We start from the raw sequence: 21,388 nt of genomic DNA, 5'->3' as shown, positions 1-21,388 counted from the left end.
CTTCGTCATGTTTTGTACAAACTTAGTTACAGTTCGAAGATGGGCAATACCGGTCTACAACTTCGGGTACTTCCCCACAATATTAAAAAATGTCACTAAAATGGAACGCACGATATCTCTTCAACGAGGCCATCAATTTGGTCTCTCCTTAGGGTACCTACCCACAAAAGTTCAAAATTTGTGTCTAAGTGCAGTTTAGGGTCTGTTCGAAGATCCTTTGTCGCAAACTGAAATGTCCAAAAAAGACCACAAAATTCTGAAAAGACCTTAAATACATTCGATCTGTCCGTATATGAAAGTTTAAATTCACATAGGCTGAGTGTATATCTCTGTGGGTAAAGCCGACTGATACTTTTTTACTTGTTTTTGGAAAGTTTGACTGTTTTTAGCCTAAGCGTACTCAGGACAGTTTGATATACGATCTTCTTTTCTGTTGTTTACAGTGACTTGATTGAGACACCTCCAAAACATGGTTACAGCATCTTCTGGCGACGAATATCGTGGACCCCGCCATTTTTCTTGATGTGCTGGAATCAAATGAAGTCATTGGATCCCCAGTCAGGGCTGTATGGCGCATGACCCATCAATTCCACGTATTGTCCGGTCAAACAGGCGCTGGTTTGAATCGATGTGTGAGAGCTCGCATTGTCATGATGAAGAACGATTCGTATTCTCTTGTTCGATTTTCGAATTTCTCAGGAGACTTCAGGCAAACAAATTGTAATGTACCACTCAGAATTGACCTCCTACATTTCTCAAGTCGTATAGTCCCCACACGGTCAGTTTTGCAGATGAAACAGGCGACCATTTGCTTCGAAGCTATTTTCCATGAAAAACTTTGTTTGCATTTGGCTCGCTTTCGAAGACACCAACGGTCGAGTCCTGTTTTGTTTCGTACTAATCATCCTATAAACGTCGTTTGAAGGACAGCGATTGTTCTCACGCTATTTAACATGGCGATCTTGCATTATCCGTTTACGCACGGCTTAATTTTTTTATGACACTACGTCCGAATTTGTTAGACCCTCATGACCTTCGTTTCTTGGCGAGTGTCGGCCACGATTGAATTCATTAAACCAGTTTTTCATAGTGCTATGGGATGGTCCTTAACTGACATACAAAGATTTAATTTGATTGATGCACTCGTGCCGTGATTATCGACGTCAAAAGTTGTGAAAAATTATCAGACGAAAATGTTCACCAATAAATTCCATTTTTGGAAGGAGATTTTTTCAAGTCACTGTATGTCAAACTGTCCTGAGTACGCTTAGGCCATGTTTATATTATAGCCTTTTGTAGGGTTAACCTTCTTTATGAGGATTTGTTTGACGTATATGTAATGGAATTGACATTTAAAACCCAGTGGGTTAGTTAAATCTGGTTATATATAAACGTACTATTAGGCTAAAAACTGATAAACTTTAACAAAAATGTCAAATGACTCCTGGCTTGGCCACAAAGTTTTCTAGTTCCCCTCGTATTTAATCGAAATATGGCGCTAATGTAAACTTTTCGTTACCGATTTGTAATTGTTATGATATTAACTAAGGAAGTATAAAACTCCTACAAATTTCCAAATGCTCCCAAAATAAAGATTACGTTATTTTCAATTACGAGGACGGCAATGTGCTGTCATATAATAAGTGATAAAAATTCTAAAAGTAATGAAAACTCCAAGTATTTTGTGTAAGTTTGCAAAAAAAACGAACAAAATGTAAATGCAAACAAAAACAATTAAACAAATAATGAGACATTTATTGTTGACAAGTGGTTTAGTCGTTAAATGCAACGGTATCGATGTCTGTCAGCGCTAAAATGTTAACCACTGTATCGCTTTCTGTATTCTTATCAATTTTTGTAGAATCAAATCATAGTGAAGAAATATTTTTTGCAGTTTTATTTAGAATCATAAAAAAACAATGACATCATGTATTTAAGTCAGGAGGAAGTTTATTACGATAGTAAAAACTCTATTCAAATCTGCAATTTCCTCCTCTTTCAAATATTTCTGTTTGTATATAGGTCAGTATTATATGTTCGAAAATTCAATTTGATTTTGCATCTAATGTGAAAAAAGAGGAAGAACAAAAAACAAACAAAGAAAGTGAGAAAATTGTTTTGGTGCGAAACAATTAACACTTCATTATTTTGAATTGATTTGTAGCATTTTCCTTCACTCGTCCATTATTATTTTCTAGGCATGCAATACAGGCCAAAGAAATCTTTTCCGGGAAATAGAAAAGAAAATCGGATAAGGAAAAAAAGAAAATATTTTGCACCATGGAAGCTTGGGCCAACAAATGTGAGTAAATCAGTAAAAAAAAAAAAACAATCGGCATTGCCGACAGCTAAGTACCCTCAGAGTATCTACAGTCATACTTTGAGGGTACTTAGCTGTCGGCAATGCCGATTGTTTTTTTTTTACTTATTTACTCACATTTGTTGGCTCAAGAATCAATAACAGAAGTGTCCTGTAATAAGAGTTTTGGAATTTTCCAAAGTAAATTTTTAACACTTTATTGGGTAGCTATCGTAAACATTGGGCCTAATTATTCCACTGACAGATTCAATCATACTTCATCCCTTGGGTGGGTGTTTTGGAACATTCGTGTCATTATCGAGAGCTGTATGGAGAATAAAAGTATAACTTTGGAATAGAGAACACAAATATTATCTTCAGTAAAAACCTTGACTTAACCCAAAATACTGGATCATTTCGCGGCACATACCTCGGGAAGTATTGGCCTCCCCTTGGAATAACTATAGTACTGTTATTTAAACTCGATTTGAAAAGTGGTCATAAACTGAATTTAAGTGCAAAAGTGATTATATTTTTCGGAGGAGGTCCCTGAAGTAATGGTCCGACATACTCCCCCTTTCTCACTACATAAAACAGATATCAGAATCGCTTTAGAGGTAATTACTGGTCATTGCAGCATTAGGTCTATGACATGTAAAAGGGAGTACTGCATGCTATTGCAGGAGGATATGGAAGAGACTGAAACATTTGAGCACCTTCTTTGCCAGTGTCCCAGATTGGCTGTCACAAGACAGAGTCTGTGTGGTGTGCTTTTATCGTTCCTCCATAATTTGTTGTATGAGCCTTAAATGTCTTCTAGACTCAGTTCTAGAGTTCAATTCAATGCTCTTCCCTACTTCCATAACGTACCTACCCTACTCCTATTTCTTTTCTGTCCTCCTCTTATGCTTTCAGGATGAGGGCAATGGACCGCCGGTCCCCGAGTGCAGTGGCTGCCAACAATCAACGGCAGATGAGGATCATATATAGAGCTGGCAAACTATCGATAGTCTGACTATCGTTTTCATTGTTGTCGTATATCAAAATTTAACTGCGGCACCGAAATATATTTTGTGGTTATCTGCTGCGAATTATTTAAAAAATAACTATATGAACACAGCATTACGACAGCTATCGAATGGATTGTCGAACTATCTATACTTTGCCAGCTCTAATCCAATAAACTACTGGATCAAATTTGGGAGTCGTTCCATTCGAAACCTTTCGCGTCTTCCAGCAATTTTAGTTGGTCACAGTAGAACTTTTTAGCTTTGGGTCATTATGCCGACGAAAAAATATCGTTATAGTCAGAATCACAAAGTTGACGGTATGGACTAAATTCGATGAAATTTCAAAACGATCCTCAACTGGTCCTTAAATTGTGCATAAGCGAAGATGTTGTCCGATTTAGGCCTTCTTGGAACTTGGTGGTTTAGAATCAATTTTACCATGTGCTCATCAGTCATTTTAGTTGGTGCATGCAAGTTTATGCCGTTATCTCAAGAAGTGAAGACATACCCCCGACAAAGTTGAATGGACCCGGAGTAGAGTGTTTGGCAAGAGTTCTTAAATTAGTTAGGCGCGTATGTCGCTCCAGAATCCTGGGTAGTTAGTAGGATGCCAGCAGAGGCTAATCGTACAGGCCGATTTCCCACCTGTCGCCAGAAGGGAAGATTCCAGAGTCACTATTCCTTCCAATGACGAGAAGCTGCTTCCCAGTTGCCACAACAGCATTATACGCCATTTCCACACATATCAATAGAACCAGGACAGTCTGTCGAAAGCCTTCGATACCGTAAACCCTGCCAAGCTGTCCGAAGACATACAGAAGACTTTCCTCCGGCTGTGCTTGAACATGTGTGGAATGTAGAGTAGTGAAACAGGGAGTTCCCTTTGGGATATATCGGGAACTGCTTAATTTCGATCTTTAGGTTTTAGGATTAGGTCCCCCCAGGACACATTGGTCGATGGTGTCCTGATTCCGACCTTAAACTACTCCAAAATATTGGGTGTACCATTAGATACCATGTTTAACTCGTCCGCGTAACCCACTGCTATTTGCATGTTGAGGAACATGGTCCTCAAGCTGGCCAGTAGCACTTGGGGTGCTGACAATGAAACATTCTTAAACTTTAAAGCTGTGCCCAGTGTGGTATGCAAATGTTAGGACTACGTTGTGAAAGAATATTCAAACTGACAGTATACTGGCCTGAGGACTGCTTCATGACAGCAGTGGATCATCTTTATTGAGGAGACGAAGATTTTACCGGTGCCTGCTTGGGTGTTACCATCCTGAGCATCGCTGCCACAATCTTGTGGAAAGGCTTCCGCCACCCAGGCAAGTCAGGAGAAATCTTAATGATCTAGAGAGAGAGAGAGGCAGAGAGAAGTACAAAGGTATTAACGAGCCTATCTGACAGGCTTGGGTACCATTCACACTGATGCAATGGAGTAGGCAGTACTCGCAGACCACTAAAAAACGCCGAGGCAAACAAGAGTGGTTTTAGCCCAATTAACATCGGGCCGATGCAGTCATCTCAATTCGTATTGAGCCCGAACTGACACTACGATGCTCAACAAATTGGACCGATACACATACATATGTTTAAATGCGCAGCTGAACCCCCCACTCACCTATCTCCCGATGCTGCAGCCAGTCCACGCTGCAGAATTTTGAATTCGGTCCCAGAGGAACCATAACCAGATAACTGAAAGTTATACGAACGAACATATTCGTGTTACTACAACAACAACAAAATTGTGTCGTAAGAGGGGCCACGGGAAATCCCTGGAATAACATTTCAAAATGATTCGAGACATGTCCTTAAACTGCACATTTGCGAACAATTTTGACATTTTGTGGTAAAGGTACGTGAAGGAATAGGCCGACATAGTCAATCTGCAATCATGGGCTATCTTGGAAGTCACTGCTTTATGTTGATCACCGTAAGGGCTTTAGGCCAATTACGTAGGGAAGTACGAACTTGCCCATGAAAGTGTGACAACGTGTTTTCACTTTGAAGCTGAAAACTTTGTTACCTATTACTACGCTACGAAACACTCCCCAAAATTTAACACTTGATTCTTCTCAATATGTTGGTTGAATCTTATGAAATGTAGACCAGATCTTATTTTGTTAATATTCTGTATCAGATGAGGTACGTCCGGAAGCGACGATCATAAATGATTAGAACTACATCGAATGATGACTCTGGATGACAGGGTCAGTCAGTATCATATCAGCAGCAACACGATGTATGTTGACTGCACGTAGATTGACGGTAGCTTTAATGCAGCAGAGGCAATAGTGTAGGCGACATTTCTTACGCATTTACTCATGTAAACGGTAAAAATTTCAAGACCAACTTCGAATGGCTATAAAACTGCAACATTTCGTGCTTTTTTGAGGGAGTTACCGGAAGAAGTTCTGTGTATTAGATCTTTATGAAACTTGATGTACGTTTGGACCTAATCGAATTTTCAATTCAAGAATTATCGTGTTCCGCAGTGATTTTAATTGGTGGCCGCAGAGTATTTTAGAGCTTTCGGTCATTATCCCAGAAAGTACGGACTTGGCTACGAACACAATTCCATCGTTATGGTCCATATATGGACCTATATGGACATATATGTACCACATTCGATAAATATGTATTCCAAGTGATTCTCGAATATATCATAAATTGCGCTTACCCAAAAAAATGTAGAACTATTTTGAGAGGACAGAGGCAGGTACCCAAAGAAGTGGACCGATATAGCCCATTCTCCGAACTTTATGTATGTTTGTTAGAAACATTACCATGCACAAAGTTTTGAGCGAATTGGTTACTTCTTTCGAAAGTTATCATGCACACCAAACTGGCAGACTAATCGACGGAGATGGCTAGATCAATTCATAATTGTCTAAAAAGTAATCGATTTTACAATTATTTCAATTTCGGTAACTCAATATGGCATTTCTTACCGCTTACACTGTGAGACAACAAAAAAAAAATGACGGGGAAAATCGACTAGATTATGAAAGTAGAGCTAAAAATATGAGACACGTGTATCGGCGTTTTAAAAGTTTACGTCGGAAAGTAACCAAAATAGGCGGGGCAAGTTCCGCCCATTTTTAATTTTTTCGAAATATTCGAGTTAAGATATCTTTGAATCCTTGCATTTCAGGTATATAGTGTCTTTAGCAACTTTACAGAGGAGTATGTGGGCAATATTTTTGTTACAAATTATAACCCTCATGCGGTTCATCAAAGGGGTCTTTTTTGTCCTTTTTTCAAAAATCTTTCAAAAACTGCTTAAAAATGTGATTGTATCAAATCCAAATATTCTACAAAATTGTTCGCCATAAAATTTTACTATAGGTCTCAGAATACATCAAACCTGTAACTCTTGTCTAATCGCCAGGAATCACTAAAAACGAAAAACACGTTTTAGGGTTAAAGTCGGACTTCATCTGAGTTTATTCAAAATTGTCCAACAAAACATAATTTTAGAGGGATGACGTCAAAGACAAAAATATTCTCCGTCAAATTTTACTATAGGTCACCAAAGAAATGAAATGCCTATTTACATTATATATCATAAAAATATCAGTATCAATTTTGCTGAAAAAACATGAAAATATTTCCCAATCTTTTTGATGAAAAATTGTTCCTTTTTTTTTTGAGTTTATACATTAAAGTAATATGAAACTTGGTTATAGGTGAAAAGTGTCAAAAGATGAAAAATTCTACACAAAATTTCACCATGAGTTTCAGAATAAACCATATATCTAGCTATACTATTTCCTTAAAAAAATTAGATTCTAAATTTATATATATTTGGATGAAATTATATGTTTTAATTTTGGACTGTTAATTTTACATAATTCCATACTGGATCAAAATCTAGCAAAATCCTTTACTTTTTGGGAATATTGTTAAAGAAAGAAATGTTCCAAATGAAATTTCATTATGGGTCTCTGAATAAAAGAAATCTGTAACCATAGTATATAACATTCTTAGCAGCACTTGTTTTTGATATATATGTTTTAGGGCCATATTTCGCAATTTTCATACAGTTTGTCGTTGTGATTGGATACTGTAAATATCATATTGATGGTTTTTCGTTGTGAATTCATGCAGAAGATGTTGTGCGTTCCATTCATAATGCTTTTGAAATATTTGTGGTGCATATATATTTGGAATATAAAAAAAAACACATTGGACCTGCCCAAATTGCGTATTTTTAGTACTTTCAACTTAAATTCCGTAGTTTTGATAAGCCATTGGTTTCTTATATTGTAAGTGAAAATACATTAGAGGTCTACGGCTATGGTCAAGTGAAAATATAGGTGTCATATGGGCTCTCACATGCACAATTTGGTGTGGTCCAAAAAACTACAACGATGGGACTAACTCCTACTTTGGTGGCATTTACGGAATACCATAGAAATTGACGTAAATGACTATATCGTAACTGGGTTCGTTATGGTCATTCATGATACAGCTATTTATGTCAAATGCTAGTGTTAATTCCGTAAATGCCACCAAAGTAGGAGTTAGTCCCATCGTTGTAGTTTTTTGGACCACACCAAATTGTGCATGTGAGAGCCCATATGACACCTATATTTTCACTTGACCATAGCCGTAGACCTCTAATGTATTTACACTTACAATATAAGAAACCAATGGCTTATCAAAACTACGGAATTTAAGTTGAAAGTACTAAAAATACGCCATTTGGGCAGGTCCAATGTGGTTTTTTTATATTCCAAATATATATGCACCACAAATATTTCAAAAGCATTATGAATGGAACGCACAACATCTTCTGCATGAATTCACAACGAAAAACCATCAATATGATATTTACAGTATCCAATCACAACGACAAACTGTATGAAAATTGGGAAATATGGCCCTAAAACATATATATCAAAAACAAGTGCTGCTAAGAATGTTATATACTATGGTTACAGATTTCTTTTATTCAGAGACCCATAATGAAATTTCATTTGGAACATTTCTTTCTTTAACAATATTCCCAAAAAGTAAAGGATTTTGCTAGATTTTGATCCAGTATGGAATTATGTAAAATTAACAGTCCAAAATTAAAACATATAATTCCATCCAAATATATATAAATTTAGAATCTAATTTTTTTAAGGAAATAGTATAGCTAGATATATGGTTTATTCTGAAACTCATAGTGAAATTTTGTGTAGAATTTTTCATCTTTTGACACTTTTCACCTTTAACCAAGTTTCATATTACTTTAATGTATAAACTCGAAAAAAGAAGGAACAATTTTTCATCAAAAAGATTGGGAAATATTTTCATGTTTTTTCAGAAAAATTTATACTGATATTTTTATGATATGTAATGTAAATAGGCATTTCATTTCTTTGGTAACCTATAGTTAAATTTGACGGAGAATATTTTTGTCTTTGACGTCATCCCTCTAAAATTATGTTTTGTTGGACAATTTTGAATAAACTCAGATGAAGTCCGACTTTAACCCTAAAACGTGTTTCTCGTTTTTAGTGATTCCTGGCGATTAGACAAGAGTTACAGATTTGATGTATTCTGAGACCTATAGTAAAATTTTATGGCGAACAATTTTGTAGAATATTTGGATTTGATACAATCACATTTCTAAGCAGTTTTTGAAAGATTTTTGGAAAAAGGACAAAAAAGACCCCTTTGATGAACCGCATGAGGGTTAAAATTTTTAACAAAAATATTGCCCACATACTCCTCTGTAAAGTTGCTAAAGACACTATATACCTGAAATGCAAGGATTCAAAGATATCTTAACTCGAATATTTCGAAAAAATTAAAAATGGGCGGAACTTGCCCCGCCTATTTTGGTTACTTTCCGACGTAAACTTTTAAAACGCCGATACACGTGTCTCATATTTTTAGCTCTACTTTCATCATCTAATCGATTTTTCCCATCATTTTGAAAAAAATTGAATTTTGTTGCACAGTGTTATTAAAATAAAATCTCTTAAATATTTTAATGTTTATTATCATTTCATTGTTCTGCGGATTTTATACAACTGTTCTTTAATAAACAATTAAAATTTCTTTTTTGCAATAATTTCAAAAATTTTAATTATCAGCAAGTTTTGGGGGAATTCGTGTATATGCAAATTGTTTTTGTGCGAAAGACACGTAAATTGTTTATACCATAGCTGTGGGGAATTTGTAAGAAGTCGAAAGGAAATCCCAGCAAAATAATTTTAACACCTTCACCCATAAACAAATCGATGAATAGCAAAATCAAAAGCAAAATAAAAAGCAAAAAAAAAAAACAAAAAACATCAACGAAAACACAACCAGCAGCACCAAAAAAGAAAAAAAATCCGAAAGTAAACGTATCTTATAGAATTAATTGTTTAATTAACTGACAAGTGATTAATTATAAACAAATTGAATAGAAATGAGGGTGAAGAAGAGAGTGCGTGTTTTTGTGAGTAGGTCTGTATGCCACAACATTTTTGGACGATGGAGGTGTGTATTTGGATGTCCAAAATAGAAAAAAAAATGTAATGAGAAACAGGTTATAATATATTGTTCTTTAATGGAAACCTAACATTATACAGTAATCGGTAGACATGATCATGAAGTAATGTAGTACATAGTAGGCCCGTCTTATGGTTTAGAGTCACAGACAGTTTCGACAATATAATATGGTGACAATAGCGTTTTCATATATTTTTACCTTAGATAGAATCTTGCCATTATAACAATGTTCAAAAATCCTGTTAACTTACCTGAAAACAAAAAGAAATAAAGGTTAATGATTATTGAAAATTTAATAAAATTATCTTAAACTATTTTCTTATAACTTACTAAAATAGTCTTCACTTTTTTTAAAAGAAAAATATTCGGTTGTCCCATTTAAGTGCTAGACAATGATTTTGAGCCATATAAATACATATGTCGAAAATACATAACTTCTTTTGCTTTGGCAAAATAAAACTCGTTTTCCATGAACATCAAAGAAAGTAGTCCAATTCTATATTAGTTTATGTATACAGGACTTTCTTTTTTCGTATGCCCACCTCGGTGTACAAAAATGGAAAAAATATGTATATAGCTTTTCTAAAATTGTTTGGTTTTATTTTATCAACAACCTACTCGAGATATGACATTCCCGAGAATGTATAAAGTTGCCAAAAAAGTGAATATTTTAAAAAATATTTTTGAAAGCTGCCACACAACGTGGATTTTTGTTTTAATATTTTAAGAGTAGCCATAAAACGTGATTTTTTATACCCTCAGCATTCATGCTAACGACTGTATATACACTTTCATACGGGCAAAATGTGCCTCATCGAAATAATGGTTTTAGACCCCAAGTATGTTTGGACGAAATCCGTTTCAGACAACTTGTAGTCGATTTAGCAATGACCGTCCGTCTGTCTGTCTGGCTGCATGGTGCGCACGATAACTCTCGAAACCGATTTGGTCCAAAATTTGGCTTTCGTAATATTTGTCCAAATATTTTCGTGTGTAGTTCGAATATGGGTTATACCGGTCCACTCCTTCCGGTACCTCCCCCACAAAAGTACGAACATGTTCGGAAAATTTTTGCGCACGATAACTCTTGATTTTGTCCATATATTGCACATCGTGAAATTTCTAGCAGACATACATAAATGAGATTCCAAAATTTCGGAAAAATTCACTTTAGGACCTGCTCTCGAATCGCTTCGATTTTTGTTGTAGCAACTTGTGTTTACTGCCTCCTATACGACGCTTCAAGTTTCATCAGGGGCAGAACCATACTTTCTGAGAAAATAGCCTGAAAGGTTCAAAAACCCCCTATGACACCGTGTGTAGTGGTTGGAGCGCAAGATAGCTCACGAACGGATCTGCGGATTCGGTCCAAAATTTGCCTTCATAATATTTTGTCGAAATCAGGGTTTCGGAGTCGAGGTGTTTTTGGCTCGACTCCGGCTCCGACTCCTGGTCGACTCCGAGAGTAAAATCCTATACCACTGAAACTGAATACAATTTGCACAAAAATTGTTAAACTTTTCCATTGGCCTATATAGGCTAATGTGTTAGTTTTTCCTTACATATTCATTAGAAAGAACATTCGTTCCAATACATTCGAACATATCAATATTGTTTCTGCCGAATCTTACATTGAAAAATAGCAAAGTTAGAACGCTTTTGTTGGTTTTCCTTTCTTGCACGAGTATATTCTGGACGGAATTCTTCCGCGTGAGAAAATCGTTAAGCTTTCAAAATAAGTGAAAATGAAGGAGCAATACAAATCATAAGGACTACATGCAAAACAATTATAGGCAATTCATGACCACGTTTCAAACTGGATGTAAGCCAAAATTTTAGTGTGCTTTGCCTCAAAAGGAGACCCCCAGTTGTAAAGCTCAATAACAGTAATTTTTCTTGATTTTTTCCGAGAAAACTACGTAACTTTTTGGCAGTTTTGTTTTCTTCATCTGAAAGAGAAAAATATTACGAAGTTTTGAGGCCGTCTACGAAACCCTCTTTTTTATTAAAGCATTATGGGGTGCCAACTTTAGCTCGAAAACTAATAAACCAATTGTCAAACATTTTTGTGGCCGATTTCGAGAAAAACACAGTTTATGCTGCAAACAAAATAAAATAAATTGTTCCAATCCAACGCTCACACTAAGGCAATATTGTTCCGATAGACTTAAAAATTTGACCACATATTCTATGCCATTTATACATTCTACTTTTTTCTGAAATTTATACACATTTTGAACATTGGTGTGGAAATATTTGAGAAATAGTGTGTATTCTACCTAGCACGTAGGCAGATGGAAGTTTTCGAGAACTGAAAAATTAGCACACGATGAGATATCGTGCCTGAAAATATTCTACACAAATGTTGCTAGGAAAATTTTATGTAGGTTCGATCCACTAGGACATAAATCGATATTGCCATGTTTTCACTTCTTTATCACTTTCTCATGAAAACTATGATTACATTTTCATTAAATTTCGTATGTGATTGTGTAGAAAACTCGGATACACATGAACTATATCTGTTCCTGGCGGACAGATCCGGTTATTTGAATGTCTATATCTAAAGCCCTCATCGAGTATATAGAAAGAAAGGTTCCTCACTAAAAACATGTCATCTAAAAATGATGAAACAATGTCTCCAAACTGAGATATAAAGCAATTTTCTCAATGATGGATGGGGGTCAATGAAAAAATTAATTACCTCATAAGTCAGAAATTTCAGTTATGGGATCCTTTGGGGTTCTCAATTGGGGCTTTCATTCCGAAAAGGAATTTTTCCACCCCTAGATCTTGAATTCCATTTTGTGCCACAGGGTATTTAGTAAGATTTCCCATAGAGACCACAATGTATTTAATAGAAGACAAGGATGACTTCTCATAAAAAACTGGAAGAGAATATCAATAGACCTTTGAAGAGAGAGCAGTAAGACTTCTGACGAAAGAGGTTACAGGTCCAATCTTAATGCGATTGTCATAAAGCATTACTTTTGTTTGCAAAAATGTAAAGAATCAATTGGATCAACAAAATAGGGATGAATAGACTACACTTCAGAGGATAGTAAATATCCTGGGAATCGTCCCTTAACTTAGTATAATATACCGTTCGTTTTCTTATACATTTGTTTTAAAATAAAAAATGATCTAAAAAAATGTTCTTGTTCCAAATTTTATGTTATACTTCTATAACGTGGAAAAAATGTTGCCCGGAGTCGGAGTCGAGTTATTTTTTCGACTCAGACTCCGACTCCAGCAAAATTGCTCGACTCCGAAACCCTGGTCGAAACATAGTTTATGTTCGAAGATAAGCCATATCGGTCCTCTCCTTCAGGTACCTCCTCTACAAAAGTTCAAAAATGTTCGGAAAAGTGTGCGCACGATAACTCTTGAAGGAAGGGCCCAATTTGGTCCATACTTTACACATCCTTATATATCTACCAGATAAATATATATATTTGTCTATTCCTTCGAGTACCTCACACACAAAATTTCGAATAAGTTCACTTTAAGACCTGCTCTTGACTAACCTTGATTTCTATTGAAGAAATTTGCAATCGCTGTCTCAATTACGACGGTAAAAGTTTTTTCAGTGGCAAGTCCATACTTCTTGGGAAAACAGCCCGAAAGTTGTAAAAAGCCTCCTATGGCACCATATGTAGTAGCTGGAGAGCATGGTAACTCTCGAACTGATCAACCGATTTGGTCCAAAATTTGGCCTTCGTCATATTTTGTCCAAAACTTAGTTAAACTTCTAAAATGACCCATATCGGTCCTCTCCTTAGGCTACCTCCCCACAAAAGCTCAACATTTGTGTCCAAGTGCAGTTTAGGGTCTGTTCGAAGATCCTTTGGAAATGTATACCGATGATGTTCTTCGTGGTCCTGTTTACGGCCATATTTTGTTTTCCGTGGACAAGTTCATTCTTCTTCCTGGCATACTGGTCCAAAATTTGTACGATAACCTAATGAAATTACTAGTGGGTGCGATACCTATCGAAAAGATATAACTCTGAAATAAGATCCACTTCCGTAATGCACTATGTCGGTCCATTCCCTCCTTCGCAACACTTTTGAACTTTAATCAAAATCCCCATTTTTGTTGGCAAGTTCAAATGTCCAAAAAGGGCCACAAAATTCTGAAAAGTCATAAAAACATTCATCTGTCCGTAAATGAAAGTTCCACTTCATATAGGCTGAGGGTATAACTCTGTCGACAAAGCCGACTGATACTTTTTTACTTGTTAATATTTTACAAGTGGATTTTTTATATATTTTTAAGTAGCCATAAAACATGGATATTTAAAAAAATATATATTTTTTGTAAAGCTGCCACAAAACGTGGATATTAACAAAATATTTTTTAAATATCCTCAGGCCACAAAACGTGTTTTATAAACTAAATTTTGGATGGGCCTTCAGCCCACAAAACGTGGATTTTTTAAACAAAATTTTTCAATGACCCTCAGTCCACAAAACGTGCCTATTTTAAACAACATTTTTGAACGACCCGTACGCCACAAAACTTGGACTCTTCAAACAAAATTTTTGAATGACCCACAGGCCAGAAAACGTGGACTTTTCAAACAACATTTTTGAATGTGGATTTTGAAAGCATCTTTTTTAATGAGCCTCAAGCCACAAAACGTGGATTTTGTCAAATAAGCTTGGCGTGCTATAGAGAAGAATACTTCGAAAAATCTACGAACCAATCTTCGTGGACGGTGAATATTGACGTCGCACAGTGGTTCAGAAATCGATTATCCTGGCCAAAGCTCCCATTTTTTGTTGTCACCGATTATTAGTTTCTACGAGTATATGGGACTCGATAGTAATAATAATAATTGTTCCACAAACATCCCATAAGGGACACGGGAGTCTTCTCTCATATCAATGAGTGCACCTCGATTAATATTAGCTCAATGATATGGGACCTACAGTTTATCGCCGAGTCCGAACGGCGTGTCTAAGACACCACTTCTGCACAGAAGTTTTACATGGCTGAAATACTCAGGAAATGTCGCGAACATTACTGAGGGGTATTTTGCCACCGTTGAAAAGTGTTTTGATGTTGCCTGGCCGGGGAATCGAACCCACAACCTTATGTGTGCAAGGCGGGTGTGCATACCATTGCACCGCGGTGACACCCAATTCGATAGTACATATATTGAAACTAAGGAAAGCAAAAAATTAGATCAACATTTTGGGAAGTGGGAGTGGCGTGCCCCTAACGACGAAAAAATGTTTCCCAATTTTAGAAAATACGTAATTTTTGCAAATTTCTGGAGAAAGAAACAGCTATTTTCAGAAACTATGAGTATAACAGACATTTGCTCTGTTCCAGAACTTGCAAGAATCTACTATTTTTACTACGATAAAAAATTGTCTTTTATGTTATAGAGAAAAATAGTAAATTTTAGTAGATTCTTGCAGTTCTGGAACAGACCAATTGTGTTCATTGTTTTCTGTTAGGTAGCTGGGATTGTAGCCTTTAAGAGCTGTTTGACTACATTACCGTATCGTTTACACGAAGCGAGCTGTTTTATTTTTCCTCAGATACTAAATCTTTAAGGGAACATCGTGGAACAAAGTTCCGTTTTCACAAGATAATGCCCGAGAGTGTCCTCTTTCAGCCCATATATACTTTTGTACCAGTCCCGTTCCGTCCGTTTAACACTTTTCTAATTTTTTAAATTACATGGGTAAAAGGTGTGTTTTTCCACACCGTTTCACATATAAATTAAAGCTGTTTCACCCAAATGGAAAAAAAAAAACGATTACGAACCACTGTACGTCGTATGAATAGGCCACATTATGAGAATGGACGATAATTGAACCACTAAACTATCGGAGAGGCCAACGCTTCGATGCAGTAAAGAAGTGGCAGACGTCCGAAATAGCTGTAATTTTGTAATTCAGCCCCCATATAACGGTACCATCCGTATCTATTTTAAATACTTTAAAGATATTATTTACATTTTCTGAGAGAATTAGCTGTGATTAGGTTTTTGAGGATTCCAGTGGTCAAAAACTTGTCCATAAGATATTATGGATTTTTGTAGCTGCTATGTATACGTCTTTATTTTATTGATTCTTTTGGATGCCGCTGCCACAGATGGTGGGTTATCTCCTACGTGGACGGTATTCGTACGATAGGCTCTTATATCCTCGGCAACTGCATGAGTATGAATATCTCTCAAACTTTCCGGATAAGCTTGCAGATCTTGAGATTATTCTTTGTATCTTTATACATCCGTCTCTAGACATCCCCTGGGATGCCTGGGAGGTGGGTACCTATCTACTGGATGGTGATATGGATGGTTTCACCTCTAGCATCCAAGCAGATTATGCATCGACAACGTCCTGTTGTGCTGACGCACCGGCAAGATATTAGATCTCACCGGTGACATGTGGTTGCGGTTCTCAGGGCTACATTCTGACAAATTTTTCCATTGTGTATCACTAACATTTGCAAAGCACGTTGGAGCCGCATAGCTTACCACAAACCCACCGAGCTTGTATAGACATCTATTGTTCTTCCACTGTTACGGATGGGGGGCAATCTAGGAGGTATTCATACGATAGGCTCTTGGCGACTGCGTCACTATGAATAACCCTCAAACTTGTCAAATAAGACTGTTGATCTAGAATTTCTTTGTTGTACCTTTAGACCTCTTTCCTGACATGCTGACGAATGTGACCACATAACATTTACGCAGTGCATGTAGTGAACAGTGTGGATGTTGACTTGGTGACGGATATTTCGATATTCATCAATGCCGTGGAATTTGTAGAAGTAGCGGTTAACCAGTTTGGGAGATATCACATATTCTTGGTGCTCCGTCTGTCACTCTACGAGGTTTGGACTTCGTCATTCTGAATTCCACGTATGACTGGTGACCCAACGTTTCAAACAAGACATGCGGCTAGTATTTTCTACAACCTACAGCTTAGTCGGAATTTCGTGTAGTTCTGTTGTGGTACTATGCTGCTTCCGATACTCTCCACTCCTGTAGCAGCTTTAGCATCACTATTGAAATTCCAGCAGGTCCAAGCGCTTTGGATGATTTTGCGACTTGGTTTACGCCTCATCTTGGTTTACGCCTTAACCGTTGGCAATAATTTAATACTACCGATTCCAATGTTGCAGCACTTCCAATGCCTGACTTCGGCGTCGCTAGGGTTCATACGGTGAAGCTCATCATGCTCATTCGCTAAACAAGTGGTTTCTGCTCGGTAATTAGGAGTTGTTTCAGGTACTCGACCAGCGGGAATATGGCGAGGTGTTGTAGCAGTGATGGTGAAATGGAATGGATAGAAAATCCTCTCTGCTACAAAAACTACAGAGGCATTGGAGAGTTCTTGGTTGGTGAATTACCTGAATCCTTGTCAATTGGCTTTCCCATGGTTGCGGAAAGTACGGCGTTCAGAGATTATGAGGTAGGGTGGTCTACTGATGGAGATTAGGATAGAGAGATGGTACAACCCAAGGGCCAAGTCACTATATTCGTTAGACCAGGTGACAAGATGGATATGTCAGGCGAAATATGGCAGTCTCCAGTACCATCTAATTACACTGTGAACCGAAATTTTGGGGCAGAGATAATTATTTTTTGGAATGAAAGCCTTTGGTGATTATATTAAGAATCCCGAAGGTCAGATCCGCCGTTTCTGCTGAAGACCCTGTAAGGCATCTGAGGGCCTGCTTCACTAAGACGATTCGAATTCAAATTCGTTCAAACTACAACCAAATTTCAGTTTTTTGAAAAATATTTCATTCATTTGTGTTTTCAATCAAACAAACATTTTTTTCAATAACAGGAGTTTGGTAGTAATTCGAATGAATTTAAATTGGAATCGCTTTATAGAAACAGGTCATCAGTTTATTATGTTTTTTAGGCATAAGTTGAGTTTAGGGCCCGGTCCCGGATTTTGATGATATATATACCACAGATAGCCCTTGGGTTCCTGAATATAACGATATAAATTTTGTCTTGCACAATTCCATACTTCCCGAGATATGAGCCTCTGAAATTCTGAAAATTCCCTTGTTAAGGTAAGAAAAAAATTTTAAAAATTAAAAAAAATGTTGTTCCCGTGCCCTAGATTGGCTCCTGTCCATAGGAGAAAGTCTTAAATCGCCGGCCGAAGGCCGGCCAATTGGAAAAAACCATACAATTAAAAAAAAAATCGGGACCGTGGGGCTTTACATGGGTATGAGAAATGTCTTTGGTGATTGTGGAACTTTGAAGGCCCATAACTCTGGAAGTATGGACTTGTGCAAGACAATATTTATATCGTTAGATTCAGGAAAGGGCTATCTGTGGTATATATATCATCAAGATCCGGGACCCGGCCCTAAACTCAACTTGTTCCGTTTTTTTTTTTATAATCAATCAGGACTCGAAGAATAAGAACTTTTATTAAATTGGAATTCATGTGTTTAGCTTCAGTGATAGTAGATATGCAACTATCACAAAACGCACTTAACACTTATGTTTTTATTTTATTGGCCATAACTGTTTGTGTGACCTGTGTGTTTCTTTCGTTTCTATCGTTAATTTAACATGTGTATGATTTTGTTGTCAAATAATGACATGTCCATAAAATTGGGACATTTAATGGTTACATTATGTTAATAAATCTACGTAAAACAAAAAAACACAATCTCATGAAGCAAAAACAAAAACTGGACCACAAGTCTAAGCCGAACAAAACAAAAAACCTAAACACATTCAACCCTTTCACAAACAAAAAAACAAACAGAAACAACAACGAAGAAATAAATAAAACATTTTACGCACACTTAAAATTGGTACTACTCACTCCTCAGGCCTCCACCCACAATCATTTATGACATTTGACGACAAGACAAGAAAACCTAAGGTCTTCTCTCTTCCAGTGTATTGCATAAACTAGTTACGACAAGACAACAACAAAATCGGATAAACGAATTAGATTAACATTGAATTAAAATCAACTTAAGCCGCAGAAACGTGCGATAGAGGTAGAGCAGTAGCAGCAACAACAGAATCGGCAACAACAGCAGCAAAGTCATCAACAATAGTAGTCAGCAGCAACCAGTCAGTCAGTAAGTTTGTTTGGCTCAAAGGCAAAAACAAAACGCTTAAGTAAACGTTTATGTTGATCTGGGGTGGGTGGTTGGTTGTTTAGCTGAGTCTACAATTAAAACAAGTTTCAAAAATACGCAAAACAAAAAACAATAAAAACAACTATGATATACTGTACGTTTGAATAAATGGTCTGCAAACCAACAACGTATCAAAATTGGAGCACACAACTCACATACAAAATGCGTTTTTAACGTCACGTTATGCATGTGTTTTTCGCTTGTCACAACTTGACCAATTACTGAACCCAAGAAAGACATTGTACAAGTCTTATTTGATATTGTAATTATGACAAGCACAAAAAATAAACGAATATTTCCGAACTTTCTTCCGTGCTTTTGTTGACATAAGCGAATTATTTATCAAAGAAAAGGAAACAATTTTATTTTAAAGAAATAAATAAAACATTTATATGGGAGTACCAGCACATAATTGCCAAAATTATTCAAGTTATTTTATTTTAAAAGAAGTAAAACAAGTAAAAACGTTATGTTCGACGGGCCGAACTTTTTATACCCTCCATCATAAAAATATTCTCAACTAAAATGGTAGGTTGAAAATTGTTCGATCACGAATACCCAAAATGCCTAAATTGGGTAAAAAAATGTATCTAAAAATGTATTCAATCTATTGGTACCTTCATATGGGATATACCAAAACATGGGCCTATGTGGACGAGTTTTGGTGAAGGAGTTTCCCCTGAGACCTCTGAGAAAAACTGCGAGGTACCGTTTTAAAGGACTACATTAAAAAAAAATTTAAACTCACAATAGTTTAACTGATACCAGAATTTCAGCAATTATGTAAATTTTTTTTTTGTATTTGATCGATTTTGACGTCCTAGATGTAGATTTTCTTATGTGGTATGTTCAAAAGATAAGTTCTACTAGTTTAGGGCTACAATATTTCCAAAGACAGCAAGGCCAAATTTAAAATCATTTCTGAGATAAAGGACCGATAAATGCAAAAAACTGCAGTTTTAGCCCGGTTTAGATGGGGCCATAAAATCCGAATTGGATCTGACAGGACAAAACCCAACTAGGGTTTTTGTACTCAATAAAAATGCAGTTGTTTGCATTTTCAGTGTTGCATGGACCTATGTGCATAATTTTTGGAATATGGTAACATGGGGCGCCGTCGCCACTGGGGCGCCTACGCCAGCGTCGATTTTCTCGCAAACTACAAGTTCTAGAAAAAATCCGTTAAAGGCAAAATTGTAAGTTCAATGAAGATCTATCATATCCCAAAAGTTGGCAGTTGTGTCATAGGTACGATAGCGGACGCACGCTGTTTTGTGTTTTCAGGGTATAGGGAAAAATAATTATGGTAGGTATGTTTTGTGATATCTTCTTTACCTTTTGTGATATCAAAAACATATTTTATACCGTTAGAAAACAACTACTGAAGAATATAAACCCCAATAATTCGCATGAAAAAAGCAATTACAAATGTCAATATATATATATTATAAAATATATGTAAGGGGTTGGGCGCCTTTGCCATGATAGGGATGTGGTGGGTTAATGTTAGAAATTTGACATGTTTAACTTTATGCCATAGATATACCACACCATAATGTGAAGTTAAAATCAAATATTATCCTAAATGTATCTTATTTTAGTAATATTATGATTTTTGTACCTAAATTCAAGGTACCTAGTTCAATTAAGTACTAGAATATTTTTTTTTTTTTTTGTGAATTTTGGAATCAATTTTGATTATTCAATAGAAAACATGTTCCTATTCTGCATAATGTTGATATGTAAGGAGGAAGTATAGTAAATTACAGTTTTAGAGTCCGTTGGTGAATATTCAATATCGATGGCGAAGCTGCCCCATGGGTGGGGAGGCTTCGCCACTTTTTAGATATTTTGTAAATTCTCAAAAATAATATTTTAAAAACAAAATTATAACCATTTATATATCAAAACTTATAGTCATGGTACGCTAATATTTTTACCAAAAATAATATTTGAAAAACATTTAACGGTGTCGATATGATAACATTTTGAACAAAAACGTGGCGAAGGCGCCCCATGTTACCATATATGTTTTTAGGTCACTAGAAACCGAAAATGTCTTATTATGTCTAATTCGGTCTGAAATGTGTCTAAACAATTAAAATACCTGAAATCGGGCGTATCGTTACTTGGGGGCTATACAAAAGCGTAGACCGATTTAGCCCACCATCGAACTTGACCTGCCTGCAAGCTACAGATGCATCCTACCAAAATTTCAACGTCCTACCTCCCTTTTTGTGAAGGCTAGAGTGATTAAACTTCGAAATACCTAAATTCAAGTGGCATTTCGAGAGTGCCTGACGTATCCATCGTGTCACCTGATCCGACGAAAAACGTGACTGCTGAGTTGCCATCATTTATCTTGGGCCCCTCAATATACCAAGCGACTTCATAATCTCTGAGCGTCGCAATTTCCTTAACCATTGGAAGCCAA

The 21,388-nt window shown here is 36.4% G+C and overlaps 1 protein-coding gene across 2 annotated transcripts in view; it reads right to left on the bottom strand.

Moving 5' to 3' along the window:
* The window catches only part of sd (TEA domain transcription factor 1 homolog scalloped), a 610,455-nt gene that overhangs the window by 542,166 nt on the left and 46,901 nt on the right, over nucleotides 1–21,388 (bottom strand). The window lies entirely within an intron of this gene.

The sequence above is a fragment of the Musca autumnalis genome, unplaced genomic scaffold (assembly GCF_047663935.1).
Source record: "Musca autumnalis isolate F117 unplaced genomic scaffold, ASM4766393v1 scaffold_3, whole genome shotgun sequence".
NCBI classification, from domain to species: Eukaryota; Metazoa; Arthropoda; class Insecta; order Diptera; family Muscidae; genus Musca; species Musca autumnalis.
Note: the sequence above shows the minus strand (reverse complement) of the source record. Positions and strands in the feature narration are given on the sequence as shown.